General features: G+C 40.8%; 1 protein-coding gene and 1 long non-coding RNA gene across 3 annotated transcripts in view; one reads left to right on the top strand and one right to left on the bottom strand.

Annotated features, from left to right (window-relative positions):
* LOC131410194 (uncharacterized) overlaps positions 1–14,533 on the bottom strand; it is a 151,601-nt gene that overhangs the window by 36,314 nt on the left and 100,754 nt on the right. The window contains exons 1-2 of one of the 2 annotated variants that reach the window (XR_009221189.1): positions 8,490–8,736; positions 7,883–8,008 (exon numbers count right to left, since the gene is read on the bottom strand). This is a non-coding gene — a long non-coding RNA (uncharacterized LOC131410194). Of the gene's footprint in view, positions 1–7,882; positions 8,009–8,489; positions 8,737–14,533 lie in introns of those variants that run through there. The other variant, XR_009221190.1, reaches the window with a different exon arrangement.
* FNDC3A (fibronectin type III domain containing 3A) overlaps positions 8,901–14,533 on the top strand; it is a 179,991-nt gene continuing 174,358 nt past the window's right edge. The window contains exon 1 of the mRNA XM_058548159.1: positions 8,901–9,157. The gene's annotated coding sequence lies outside the window, so the exon portion shown is untranslated. The remainder of the gene's footprint in view (positions 9,158–14,533) is intronic.

Below are 14,533 nucleotides of genomic sequence, written 5' to 3'. Positions count from 1 at the left end.
CCCCAGGCACCCTTGGCATTTTCCCAATCTCATGCCTTACTTAGCTATCATTCTCATTCAAGTGTTCTCCTCTGACCATTCTATTTGAAGCCTATTCTTCAAGGTTCACCTCAAATTTCACCCCTTCTAAACTAACATGGATAATGGAAAGAATGTGTTAGAGTCACACAGACCTAGGTATGAATCCCAGCTCTGCTACTTTCTTAGCTGTATGTATGTGAACATATGTTTAGCCTCTCAGAACTAATGTTTCTCATCTATATAATGAGACTAATAGTACTTTGATCACAGTGTTGAAGATTAAATAAAAGAAGTTAAATTTTAAAAGCACAATGCCTGTATTTAATCATCCCATAGCAACTTTGCTTGCCTTTTTGAACTCCTGTAGCAAATTTTATCTGAGCTGTTCATTTCAAAAGTTATATTTGTGAATGTCTTTTTCATGAGTACAGTTTGCTTCCCTAACCAGGTATTTTAAATCTATCTAGTTAAAATCTATCAGTCAAAGTCCAGGCAGGAAATCAGAAACCACACTAGATATTTCAAACAGAGAGATGTAATCCAAGGAATTAGTCACATAGATATTGAAAAACTGAAAGGGCAAATAGGGAATGCTAGAGGAAGTAGCTGACGCCTGCTGGCTTCGGGGGATGGTGGGGAGGGAACTAAATGAAAAACCCTAGTTGTTTGGAGGAAGATGGTCCTCATATAGTTAGCACTCAGGTCTCTGAGGGAGGTGTTGTATGGCTAGTGCTTATGCTAACAAGGGGACACAGTTGGCCAGTCCTGGTAGCCATGAAGGGAGGTGGCACAGCTAGTGCTAAATATGCCAAAAGACATTGAGGCTATTTTGTAGCTGTTATTTTTTGACAGGAATTGCAAATACGAAGCAAGTCCTGTCTCTCCTTCACCTGCCTTCCAATCTCTCTCTAGTTACTACAGCTTCCATGGGCTGATCCTAACAGGAAGACAGCTAGTAAGGAAGTCTGGGAAATGTAGTTTCCAGAACTAGCCCCAGCATCCCAGAGCACAGTATAAAAGAGTGGGCTTGGAACTGAGAGCAAAAGATAAATAATTAGCACAAAAAGTAAATTTGTTAAGGTTAAGGCATTTGTTCTTCGTACAGAGCCTTCAGTATAAAAGGTATTCTATAAATATTTCTTGATCAATTCTCTCTTTTGCAATGGACCTTCTCTGAAGCAAATTTGGATTATCAAATTGATCCTTGCAAGAAAGGAGTTTGCTCTTACTCTATGTCAAATAAGATTCGTAGTGTAATATCAATGTTCAATAGACACTCCTATTAAGAAAATTAATATAGTAAATCATTTCGTTAATATCCAAGTCCCTCATCAGAAGTACTTAATTGTTTTTGTAGCTGAGGTCACAGCTTGAGCTTAAACTGTTTTTTGCCCTAGGATTTGAGCTGGTAGAGCAGGCCTATTTACCGAGGAGGGGAAAAAAACCCGTCCTAAGTAAAGAGAGATATGAAAAGTTTGCTTCAAGGTCAATTGCCCCGTGTTAGAGGAAAAGGCTTAGTGGAACTTGTTGTCTATTCCATGAATTCATGCCTGAGTCCTAGAGCTGCAAACAAATTATGTAATTATATGCTTTGCTATGATGTACATGGGAGTTTTGGAGCTGAAGACAACAGCAACAGGAGATGGTGCCGGTGGAAAACTGTATCTTGGTACAGGCATGGGTGCCCTTCAAGTCAGGGGTTGTTAGTCTTAGCACAGACAGCACTGCAGTGGGGGAGCCTGGTTCACTTTGGAAACAATAGGAGAAAAGACCTCAATAAGCCAGAGGAGGAAAGAGGAAGACGGTGAATGTCATGGAGTTGCTCAGAGGACTCATTCTTGGATTCTTAGAATCATCCAGAAGAAATTTGAGTGTGGATGGGAGAAGAGTGTGAGACTACTCTAACAGTTTTACCATAATCCTATTTTTACTCTTAGTCTGCTATAGCTTGGGAAAATGGGCTACATTTAAATTTCCAGTGTTTTAAGTCATTAGCTTCTCTAATTTGAGGCTGAGTATTTATTTGGTAAAGTCATCTTTCATTATTTTTTAAATAGTAGTCTCTTTATTTTACTTTCTTTTAGTAATAGTAATTACTATTAGTAATTAATTTTAGCTTTTGTCTTTTGGACATAATAGTACTGGGTTTATATCCTATATGTACAGTGTAAAGAGAAAATAAGATCGAAGTACAGATGTGCCTTGATTTTTAAAAATTTTATACATAAAAATTTGAAATAAATAAAATTAGCATTTTATTTACTTCATTAAAAGTATATAAATTTTTAAACAATTTCCCTATTTTTTCCCATTATTATATATCATTGTCCCTATTTAAAATATGCCTGTTTTATTTGTATATTATACGTAAAAATTAAAGGCAACTTATATAAAGATATTTACTCTACTTACCACAAATAGTTGATTTGTCTGGTAGTTTTAAAATGCAATTTGGTTTAAATATTTACTTGTGAAATTTGAGGAAGAGCTTTCAGTTTGGTGATAATTTAATCTAAATTATCTGGATTCTTATTTCCTGATCAATTAAATTTTATTTGTATTTTTTCCAGAATAAAATTTCATTGTTATCTTGATAAAGTATTGCTCTGGTTTTGAAATTTGCTTTTTTGAAAAAAAAAAAAAAGGCAGGTAGTTTGGGGATAGCTTTTTCAAATCCCAAGTCATCTTTAGCCTCATTATCCGTAAAGATGCCTATCTCCTTCTTCTGTCTTTAAAATTGATTCATATGTCATCTGGTTATGCTGGATAATGATCATAGTGTGTTCAATCCCAGGACTGCTATCAGAGCCTCCTAAAGCTGTACAAAACATCAAAGAGCTGTTGACAGCCTAAAAGACAGATATAAAAACCTTATTTTTTCAACCTAGAGAAAATCCTTATAATCTATTATTGTATAGCCCCTTTGGGTCAGAAACCTATTCAGTAAGTCCTGGCCAGTAACCAGATAAGACTTTTCCCTCTTTGGAAGTAAGACTGTCTCCAGTAGCATTGCTTTGAAACCATATCATTGACATTGACAAATTTGGACTATTAGGATTACCATTTTGTAATTAAGGAATTCCTTGGCCTTTCCTAATTGGTTTCTCTATAAAGAAGAAACAATATAAAAGCCTTGAACCATAGCAGTTTTCTTGACCAACTGAGTTAATCCTAGTTTAACTCCACGTCACAGAGAGAAAAACCATCTTATTTGTGAAAGTTGATTGCTGTTTGAGCTGCTCTAAGATGCTCAAAGTACAGCCCACGGACTAGACTCATCAGAATCTCTTGGAGTGCTTGTAAAATGCAGATTCCTGAATCCAAATCTTGTTGTGGGGGACATATGGTAGAACCTCTATATCTTTTTTTTTTTTTTTTTGGTAAGGAAGATTAGCCCTGAGCTAACATCCATTGCCAATCCTCCTTTTTTTCCTGAGGAAGATTGGCCCTGAGCTAACATCTGTGCCCGTCTTCCTCCATTTTTTTATATGTGGGACGTCTGCCACAGCACACCTTGATGAGTGGTGCTTAGGTCCGTCCCTGGGATCCGAACTTGCGAACCTCAGACCACCGAAGCCGAGTGCATGAACTTAACCACTACGCCACTGGGCCAGCCCCAGAACCTCTGTATCTTAAACAAGCACTCCAGTTGATTTTTACTCACGCTAAAGTTTAGGAACTACTTCTCCAGGACAGAGTTACTCTTTAGTAAACCACTTAAATGGATCTTTTTGATTTTGAAAAGAAAGCTAAGGTTTCCCAGGCTATTCTGAAAAAAATGAGGACAGAAAACAAAGAGCCAAATTGCTCTGAGTAATAATAAATTAACAAGCATTTGGGAATCGTCCCCAGGTAGCTTTAAATGGAGGTGGCTCTAGGTGGGTCCCAGAAATTTAGAAAAATGTAGAAAAGGTTCTTGTTAGAGCAAGGGTCCATAGCAACATAGTAGCAGGGTAAGGTCTGAGAAGAATGATGGCCAGTGAAAAATTCCCTGTGGTGGGAATGGCCAATGTCCAATGTCAAGTTGCTTTGTATTTTGTGCCTTGTTTCCTTTGCTTTTAGGGAAGGAGTAAGGCATGGCTGGGAAAGCACAGTGAGGAATGGAGATTGCAACAGGATCAAGAATTTGGAGCAAGAGTTAACTCTAGCCAAGTCCTTTCCCAAGTATCTTTGGAAATATGGAGGAAGGTTCTGGACTTCCCTAACCCCACCAGCTCACAAATAGCCAGGACATCCTAATCATATAGCTATTATTTATTATTGAGCATCAGGCATGTACCGGGCATTTTCATGCAATATGCCATTTAATCTTGCAAAGTAGACATTTATCCTTAGTTTACAGGTGAGGAACTGAGGCTCAGAAGGATACCATGCCCAAGATCAATCAATCAGTCAGTAACAGAGCTGAGATTCAAGCCCAGATTTACCTGACTCCAAAGTCTCTCTCTCCTCCCCCACAATATTTCACACTCCTTCTCAGAGACAAACAAAAAGCTCCTGGCTGCTTTAACTGGTGTACCTCCAGGTCAACTGCTTTGACCTCCCTCTCCTCTTCCAGATTTGCACCAGTTCCCCATCCAAAGAGACGAGCAATGGCAATAGTGTTTTCTCTGGCTCTGTTCAGAGTTAGGACCTCTAATGTTGTTCAGAGAATTCAGTCAGCACAACTCTCCTACCTCAATCTGCTGTCCCATCTCTCTTCCTCACCAAACTTCTTTTTTTCCAAACTTCTTAAAAGACAAGTCTCCACTTGCTGTTTGACTTCTTCTCCTTCTTTCTCTTCAACCCACTATATCTTGTCGAGAGCTGTGAAGGGTCTGAGATTTTATGCTCCTTGCAAGCTAATAACTTAGCCTACTACAGTTTCTTGGATGCTAGCAGAAAACCAGAGTCTTTTGGGTCAAGGACTGTTTTGCACAAGGCACAGCAAGTAGCACCAGCTTAATGTTTACGGCAGTTCCCTTGCCTCACAGGTCTCACCTAGGGGCAACATGAAGTGGTCCAGGTGATGCTACACATGCAATGGGTTTGTGTGACAGCTGAGGAACCCCAAGCTTAGGAAACCCCCAATCTTTTATAATGGGCTGGAAGCAAACCTGCTCAACCTTTGTTACAAAAGAAGATATTATCATATTGGATGGTAAACAAATGTGCCCTTTACTTCTGTAGGAGACACTACTTCTATCTTCCAAGGCTATTTGCTATATAAACATCCTGGAAAAAGATATAGTCTAGAACAAAAGCTGCTAGTGCCTCTGCTCACAAGATGTATAGAAATATGATAGTTCCATGGAGAATTGTCTCCCAACATATTCCTGTATCTCTTCCCACTAATCATACAGAAGATTGCTCTCTCAAAACTGATCAGTAATCTCCTAATTTCGTGTTTAAATAGCCTTCTATAATTCTGGAATGGACCTCAAAGAACAACAGTCAATCATTCCAGAAATATTTATTGGGCACCTAATACATGCCAGGCAATATGTAAGTGAAAGTAGGCAAAATCCTTCTCCTCGTGAAGAGAGTAACAGACATACACCTAGTACCTACACATACCAAAATGTTACAAGCTGTGGTAAGTCATAGAGGAAAAAGAACATGGTGGTAGGAGAGCTGACGTCAGCAAGGGGCTTGAACTTGTCTGGGAAGTCAGCAATGTTTTTCCTTACTGGGACAAGTAAGAATAACATGGTTAAAAGGGAGAAGAAGGGCTTATGCAGAGAGCCTGTGGCTGTTGAGATCACAGCACATTTAAGAAACTAAAAGAAAGCCAGGAAGTCTTCCACACAGGAAGCAAGGGGTGAGTGGTATGAGATCAGACTAGAAAAGGCAAGACCTCACATGGTCTGATAGGCCATCTTAAGAATTCTAGTCTTATCTTAGAGCAATGAGAAGCTGTTTAAAGGTTTTAGGTGAGAAGTGACATAGTCTTATTTGCTTTTAGAAAGATCATTTTGGCTGCAAAGAGGAGAATAAAAGAAAGACTCAGATTGTATGCAGTAAGATCAGATTAGATTGGTGTCAAATGGAAAGAAGTAGACCAATTTGAGAGATTTTGGAGATAAAACTGCCATGACTTGGTGCTGCAATGAATATGGGGAATGAGGGTGAGGGAAATATCAGGAATGACTACTATATGTTTGATTTGAACAAGTGGATAGATGAGGGGAAAAGAATACAAGAGTTTATAACTCAGTTGGACTAAACTTTGTAACTTTGAGACATTAAGTGAACATATCCACAAAGCAGTTAGTATCAGATTTGGAATTTAGGGGAAGAGTCTAGGCTAGTGACACATATGTGGAAATCATCAGCATGTAGAGGATAACTAAAGCCATTGGTGTGGGTGATGATGTTTAGGCCAAGAGATTATAATGAAAACAGGAAAGAACCTAAACTGAATTGTGAGGACCTCTTATATTTAATAGCTAGGGAGAAGAGAAGGAATCTGCGAAGAAATTAGAGAAGCAACACCCAGAAATGTAGGAAAAAAGCCAAGAGAGTATAGTGCCAAAGAAAGAAGAAATATTGAAGGAAATAACTGGTCAGTGTTGAGTATTGCTGAGACCTCAAGAAAGATGAAGATTGAAAATGACCCTTATTCTATTGATAAGAAAAATGAAGCACTGAGAAGTGTCTTGTTCAAAGCTGACATAAATTCTTGTCCCTCTCTGGATTCCCAGAGAATTTATACTGGTGCCCATGCTAGGGTTATTTATGTGTGTGATTCATTCTCTCCACAGGAAATGAATTCCCCAGTCCTCACTTGACTCAACCTTCAGCATTGCATATTGTTGAATACAACGTCTAGATCTACTTCAATGATATTCTTGAATTGTCTTAGTCTCCTTCAAAATAACTGTTGTTCTTTGTTGTGCCTATACATACAGGTATGCCCCAAACATACTTTTTATTTTATTTTTTGTGTGAGAAAGATCAGCCCTGAGCTAACATCCATGCCAATCCTCCTCTTTTTTTTTTTTTCCTTAGGAAGACTGGCCCTGGGCTAACATCTGTACCCATCTTCCTCCACTTTTTATATGGGACACCACCACAGCATGGCTTGACAAGCAGTGCCTTGGTGCGCGCGCCCGGGATCCAAATCCCGCGCCGCCAGCTGCAGAGCACACGCACTTAACCACTACGCCACGGGGCCTGGCCCCCAAACATACTTTTTAAAATACAGTTTTTTAAAAATGCCATTTCTTGGGCCTCCCCCCACCCACAAAGTCAAAATCTTGAGGGGTTGATTACAAGATTCTGTCTTTTTAAAAAGCTCCCAAGTAGGAAGCTTTGGAAATTACTAGCTGCGAGTCAGGTTTGGAAACCACTAGCTTAGTCTCAGACCAAACAGAGCTGGGGCAGCAATATGGAGAAGCCACTCAACTCACTCACACTCTGATAAATCCTCATAGTTTAAAACAATATTCAGTTATGCTTTAGTTATTCAGAGATCAGCTTTCCGGCAATTATGTCTGGAAGAGGGCAAAACCTGGAAGTGAAGAAAAGGAAACACTTCTTGCAGGGAAAGAACTTTGATAGTGAACAACAATGAAAATATCTCAAGATACCACTTGATATAGAGTAACTCTCCTATTTGCTGATGGGAAGAAAAGGAATCTCTCATTAGCTGGCTGTGGATATAAACATCCGATCAATCATCACCTGGAGCCATAGAGAAAAGCAGTCAAGAAGGAAGAAAAGAGTAAAAAATAAACAGTAAAGTAGAAAGGATGAGAGGAAGGATCAGAGTGGATAAAGAGGCAGATGAGGAGACGGGAAGCAGTGACAGATATTAGAAAAGGTGATGAGAACATTCCAAAGAGAAAAAAGAAAGCACTCAAGTAGGGATCTTACATACCTCAGCAAGCCCCTGGGACTTGAGCGTACCGCCAAGGTATCCATTTGATGGTCAGTCGTCAACAAAGGATTTCATTAACCACTGTATTCTTTAAGAATGCAGGAAATCAGTACATTTAAAGGATTTCTGTAAAAAGATTAAAATAAAAATACTGTTATTTTAAAAGGCAGCACAATTAATAAACTGAAATAAAGCCAGAACACGGAGCCTGGTTACATCCATCACTGTTTTTGAAGGGACATGGTGTTGGACTCCCCGTCCCAAGAACTACCCTCTTCCCAAGCCCTCCAGTGGAAACTGAGGGGGAAGCAGCCCAGGCTAGCCCTCAGGCATTATTACAGCGCCCCCAATTGCTGGAGGTTTGAGGAAATCCTTGCTGCGTTCATTTGTAAGTCTTCGTGCTGTTGTACAAACTAAGGTAATGGGTTTCCACGCGATTTGACTGGGAAAGAGATCGAGAAACTAACCCCCACGTTTTCAACTTAAGTAAATATCTCAACATTTTTGCTTGCTATAGCGGTCCCAGGCTCTAAGTGTTTGGGATTGTAAACATCCAAGCCCACTTCGCTTGTCTTCCTCTTCCTTGGGGGAGTGTCTTTAAAAGCACCTGCCGGCGTTAAGTTCTCGTGCTTTCGGAAAGAGGCTGACACGGTGCGTCTCAGGAGGAACCTTTTACAATTTAGGCAGAATTGTGAGTGGCCCTAGAAACGTCCATTAGCTCCACATTTCCCCGGTGTCGCTCGCAGCCTGGCCGCGGCGGATGCTACGACCAACCAGGCGCAGCCGGGCCTCAGGAGAGAGCGCCTCAGGAGGTGGGCACCCGGAGCGGTGAGGGGGCGCTCGGACGCCACGCGCCAGTGGCTCCGCGGGCGACTCGGCTCTCCTGGGACACACCCGCGGGGCTGCCGGCGCAGGCACGGGGCGGGAGCGCGGGGTCCGGGCCGGCCGGGGGCGCCGTCGGCGGGGCTCGCGCAGCCGCACTCGGCGCGCGGACTCGGGGCTCCTCCTCCCGGCTCCGTAGTAAGCATGGCGGCGGCGGCGTTCGTGGTCCCTCGGGTGAAACAGAAAGCGGGAGCTACACGGAGAGGGAGCGAAGAGCGGGGCTGAGGCGGCGCCGTCACTGCCGGGAAACCACCCCAACAGCCAGTGCGCCGGCGGCCGCGGAGGCCCCGAGAGCTGGCTCTGCTGTTGAGGTAGAGCGCGAACGCTCAGGAACCCGGAGAAGAGGCGCCAGGGAAGCCGCCTTCCTCCGCCTCAGAGCGGCGTGACTCGAAGGTGAGAGCGCGGGCGCTCCCTTCGGGAAAGGCGGGGAGACCTAGTCGTCCCAGTCCCTCCCGCCCCGGAGCAGGCGCCACGGAAACCGTTAGGCTGGGGCTGAGGGCCGGGGCGCCGAGCGAGGCTCGGGCTCGTCGAGGGGCCGGCCCACCCCGTCGTGTGGGCGCGCAGAGGGCAGTGGGGCTGGGGACGCGACCCGTCAACTTGTTGGGCACCTGCGGGGCCCGAGTCTCCTCGGGAGGCGCTTGTGGGTGCGCGGCCGCGGGCCCCCACCAGCCCGAGGAGGCGCTTGTGGGGGCGCGGCCGCGGCCCCCCACCAGCCCGAGGAGGCGGCGCGGGGGCGCGGGCGGCCCTCCCTCCGCCTCCCTGGCCCGCGGCGAGCAGCGCAGCTCCCGGAGGCTCGGGGGTCGAGGGTGAGGCCGTCCGGAGAGGAGCGCCGAGTGGCCGCCGCGCCTTCGGCTTTGGCCGCCCGGCGGCCGCCGAACTTGAACGCTGTTCTGAAGAGTTTCCCCCGCTCATCTGGGGGTTAAAACCTCGAAAACCCGCCCTGGTGTGTTTGCTCCCGTTCGGCTGATGCCAGCACCTGGCCGGCCTTCTCCCTGGCCGAGTCAACCACCTGTTCCGTCGGGAGGTTGACTCAAGGCTGCGGTCCTCGCCCTGTTTAACAGCCAGGATTTTTGAACTTTTGACACGGCGGTGGAAGCACGTCATGCGTTAGGTAAAGGAAAACGAGCAAATAATTTAGTTGTAATCGTGGGCAGAACGGCGGCTGTTTTCATTACCGTCGTTAATCGTTCTTTTATTAAACTTAGCGTTAAAAGCCTCGGGATATCTTTTTGTGGGGGGAGGGGGTGTGTAATTTTTGCTGGAGTGTTAGGAGTCGTGAATTCGAGATTTGCTTTTGTGAAATTTTGTCTAAGTTCCTTTGGACGCCTCTGTCTGAGTATCTATTAATTAAGAATAACAGGCTGACAAGATTTTTTTTTTTTATTTTTTTACGGTATAATCCTCATGTATGTGTTCACTATGGACTCTTAAAACCGAGCGACATAATGATTTTGCTTCTTACTGTGGTCTGTACTTTTAGTTCTTGAAACCAAAGTTGGTGTGTGTTTTTCTGCATTATAAGAATGAAATAAAAGTTAAACTGTTACTATAATATTTTATCACCATGCAGTTACCAGCACCAGGGCTAAACATATGCCACTCAGGAGTTGGAGCCATATGTTAGACAGAAACTAATTGAGTTTTGTGGCTATGATCTTGTATTTGGATAAATATTTAGTTTTTGTGTATTTGCTAAATCTGTAATTTTTGCCATGGTGTAAGTTTTGTTTAAATCACCTAAAAATATCCAAGAGAGATGAGTCCCCTGCCTTTTTGATATTGTCTTGGTTGAATTGATTTTTCTCAAGTAATGAGATAAAGTGCCCACTGAGACAGATGGTGAACTTAACAGAAAACAGTGATAAAAAGGATTTTAAACGTATCTTTTATAACATAGAACCTAAAATTTTGCTTTTAGCCTACTGATAATTCTTGCTATCACTAATAACACCAGTTGGGGGAAGAAAAGATGATGACTTAGGAAAAAAATCTTGTTAAAATTTTTATAAATAATTTTATGTTTAAAAATTTCAGCACTATCACAGTAAATTTTACCATATTTTCTTCTTTCCCTTCATAGATCATCTCTCAGTTTTCTTGGAAAAATTTTTTATCCCAGGCTGGCTGTGTTTAGCCAGTGCTTCTGAATTAACTGCCTCTTTTTCCTTTTTTTCTGAATCCTCAGAATCATTAAATGTTCAGGAAAAGTAAACTTCTGGTTAACACTGGCCTCAATAAACATAATTATAAGGGTAATTTGCTTCTCCCAAATTAATGACATGCATTCGAAAAACAGGTTCTAGGATTATCCTTTGATGTCATCTATGTCATCACTTCCCCTCTTCATGTGAGTAATTGAGAGCTGATTTATTTTACCATGTATTTAATAATTACTTTTTAATTGTGAAGTTTCTGTAGTGTAATATTGAGCCTATTTTATTACTAAATAAGAAAAAATTTTCCCTCTTCTCTGACCAGCCAGGGGTAGGTCAGAGACTATAAAGAGACTGAGAGACTATAAAACCTAGGGAAAAAGAAGAAGGGATGCATGATTAATTTTTCATTGTCTTTTGTACCTTTACCTAGGAAAAGAGCATTTAATTTATAATTGGTCCATTTTTAGTTTAGACTTATTGGTAATTATGCTTGTTTTAAAACGTTTGTATATATTTTTTGTTTTCATACATTGAAGGCTTGTGCAATTTATATTTTACCTATATTTTTAAAATACAATTTGATAAAGTAACCTAAAGAGTTTTTAGATGTTCTTGCTGCATTTTTCAATGAAAATAAGTCTAGATGATGTCTTTGAGAGTCAGGGATATGCACCTGATTTCCAGTTTTATTAGCCAGGTAATCAAAAGATAAAGGATTGTTTTTTTCTAGCTATCCCTAGCAGATTTCAGATAAATTCACTATTGTAAATCCAAAGATTTAGGAAACTGTGCATGTCTATTCCATTGAATCTTTTAGTGCTGCAGTTTATCACATTGCAAAAAAAAAAAAGAAAGAAAGAAAGAAAAATGGCCTCTATGAATATCACATCGAGAACGGCTCATTAAAAGGAAATTAATGGCCAGTAGTGTTGAAAGGCAAGTTTTGGTTTTTCACGTGTATTGTGAGCTTGTATAATTTTTGTAAATATTAAAATTTTGGTCTCTTTTTATTTCAAAGTATTATTCAGTGGTCTCTTTTTATTTCTTGATCTTTATCTCTCTATTCTCCTGCTATTATAGTTTTGCCTGTCTTTCACATACACTTTGTAAGTTTGCAGGGTAGCCTATGGATGTCATCCTTTGCTATTTCCAGTCGCTTATCACCCATTACTAGTCCTCAGACTATTTTTTCTCCAAGACAGGTGCACTGGGGGGGTGACGTGCTCAGAGGGTGATGAGCTATTATTAAAGTGGGGATAGAAAAAGCAACATGATGTGTTTCGTTCCTTCAAGTAGTTTACAAACTAGTTGGGGATTCTAGACAACACATAGGAAATTATTAGCAAAAATATAAGATGATACTATTAAATGGGGTGGGAAGGACTGTAATTTGAAGGAAAGTAAGGTCTAGAACCATCCTGTAAGGCATTTGGAGAAAGTCAGACTTGAAGCTTAGGAAGGAGTTAGATAGCAAAAGGAAAGACGTTCCAAAAAAAAGATTGCTAGCTAGAGCTGGAAGTAGTAGCAAGGAGACCAGTCTGAGAGCATCCAAGGACAATTATTAGGAGGAAGAAAGAAAGAAGGTTGGATAGAGATTTTGGCTAAGTCCCAGGTCATGGTCAAAAGAGGAAAAGGCAGGGCTGGACAAGACAGTTGGGCTGTATCATTATGAACCCATCACTGAAAGAACTATACATCTACTTTGACATATTAATAGCTTAACCTATATGTATAAGGGATAGCTTATATGTCTTGTATGTGTTTGTTTATTATAGCTTAGATTAGGGGTTAGCAGACTTTCTGTCAAGTGCTAGATAGTAAATATTTTAGACCTTGTGGGCCACTTACAGTCTCTGTTGAATATTCTTTTTTTTTTGTTTTTTCACAATCTTTCAAAAATGTAAAAACCGTTCTTAGCTCAAGGGCCAAACGAAAACAACCCAACTGTGGGCTGGATTTGGCCAGCAGGCCTAGTTTGCTGACTCCTGGCTAATAATTGGCTAGGTAGTTGTCCATATAGCACATAATGTGAAGCGCCTTATATCATTTGTCTACGTGGTTGTTTTTGTGTTTTGTTATGACTATCATTTGTATTTTTTCCGTGTGTTGTAATAAAAATAAAGAAAATGTACAGAAATAACTACTATTGTAATTGTTATTTTGTGGCCAAACTTCTAGCAACAGCCTAGACTAGGTCTCAGAACTAGGAAGTGAAAGAAGAAAAGCCTTTGAGCCAGGCCTTAGAGCAGTGAAAATAGCTACTCCGTGGCTTGATTTAGAATTTATATAAGGTTAAGCATATCAACTGCCTGTTCTGGTTTTACATATTTTAAACTACAACTGACACTTCAGAAACCTTGACTAGGACGCCCTTGGCCTATAAATGACAACAGGGGGAGCAGGCAGTAGGAAACCTTGTTTTTAAAAGTAATCTCAGATAAGTTATTGAAGAGGCAAGCAGTTGGACATCCCTCCATAACTCCAAGAAGAGTCATTGTGTTACAGAACAGTCTGATAATTGATGTTTACATTGATGAGCCTGAGTCATCAAGAAAAGGTTGTATAGTGTGCAGATTAAGGCAGAGAAGTAAGACTTAAAAATCTCCTTTAAAATATTTCCATTAAGATTGTTTAAAGGTACGTTATGGTGATTTAAAGGATGCCAATTATTTTGAGAATTCATTTACATGAAATATCTCTTTGAAGTTTCTAAATTTATAGATATGTGTTTCTAAGGCAATTCTGTTTTCTTCAGCACATTGCGTTTCGTGTACTATTGAGAATAGTGGTGCCTCCGGTTATGGTTGTATGAATCAGTTGGCTAGGGTTACTCTATATTTTGTGTCATCAAGAGAGCAAGAATATAGCATAAGAGCATTCTTTCATTCAGTAGGCATTAATAAATATGTTCTGCATATCAGGGGTAGTATTAGGTGCTGGGAAACTAAAGATGTGTAAGATGGAGAGCTGTCTGGATAAAATGAGTGGTGTTTCTTTTTCTCCTCTTAAAACCATTAAAACCAACCAAACAAAACCCCAAAACTTAGGTTAACCTTTGGAATTTATTTATACTAGCATTTTCCATACTTTGTAAAATGTATATACTATCTTAAGTTTTAAGGCAGTACAAACCTTTTGAACTAAATTTCAGCCTTCATAAATGGCTACTGAATAAAAATTTTGCTTTTTAAATTTTGCTTTAAGGAGAAATTAACAGTTCACTCTCCCACCCCCTTTTGTCAGTGCTTGAAACAGCTTCATCATTCCAGTTGTTTCTGTTTCCTAGATAGGAGATAAAGTACCTTGGAGCCTAGTTTCAACTTCACCCTATTAGCCGTATGATCTCAGGTTAGTTTTTTTCAATCTTAGATTGCCGAACCTTAAAATGGAGAATGTTGTATATCCTGTTTTCCCCACAGAAATATTGTGAGTACCCAAAGAGATGTTGGAAACCATGAAAACATTAAAGTACCATGTAAGTGCTTACATTAATACTACTGTATTGGAAGCAGTGCAGCCTTTTTTTAGTAAGACCAGAGATTATGAGTTCAAGTTTTATCCTTCAAAGTTCTGTAAATATAGTATGCTTCCAATAAGCGTTTAGTTTACTCAA

This window comes from Diceros bicornis, chromosome 9 (genome assembly GCF_020826845.1).
Source record: "Diceros bicornis minor isolate mBicDic1 chromosome 9, mDicBic1.mat.cur, whole genome shotgun sequence".
NCBI classification, from domain to species: domain Eukaryota; kingdom Metazoa; phylum Chordata; class Mammalia; order Perissodactyla; family Rhinocerotidae; genus Diceros; species Diceros bicornis.
Note: the sequence above shows the minus strand (reverse complement) of the source record. Positions and strands in the feature narration are given on the sequence as shown.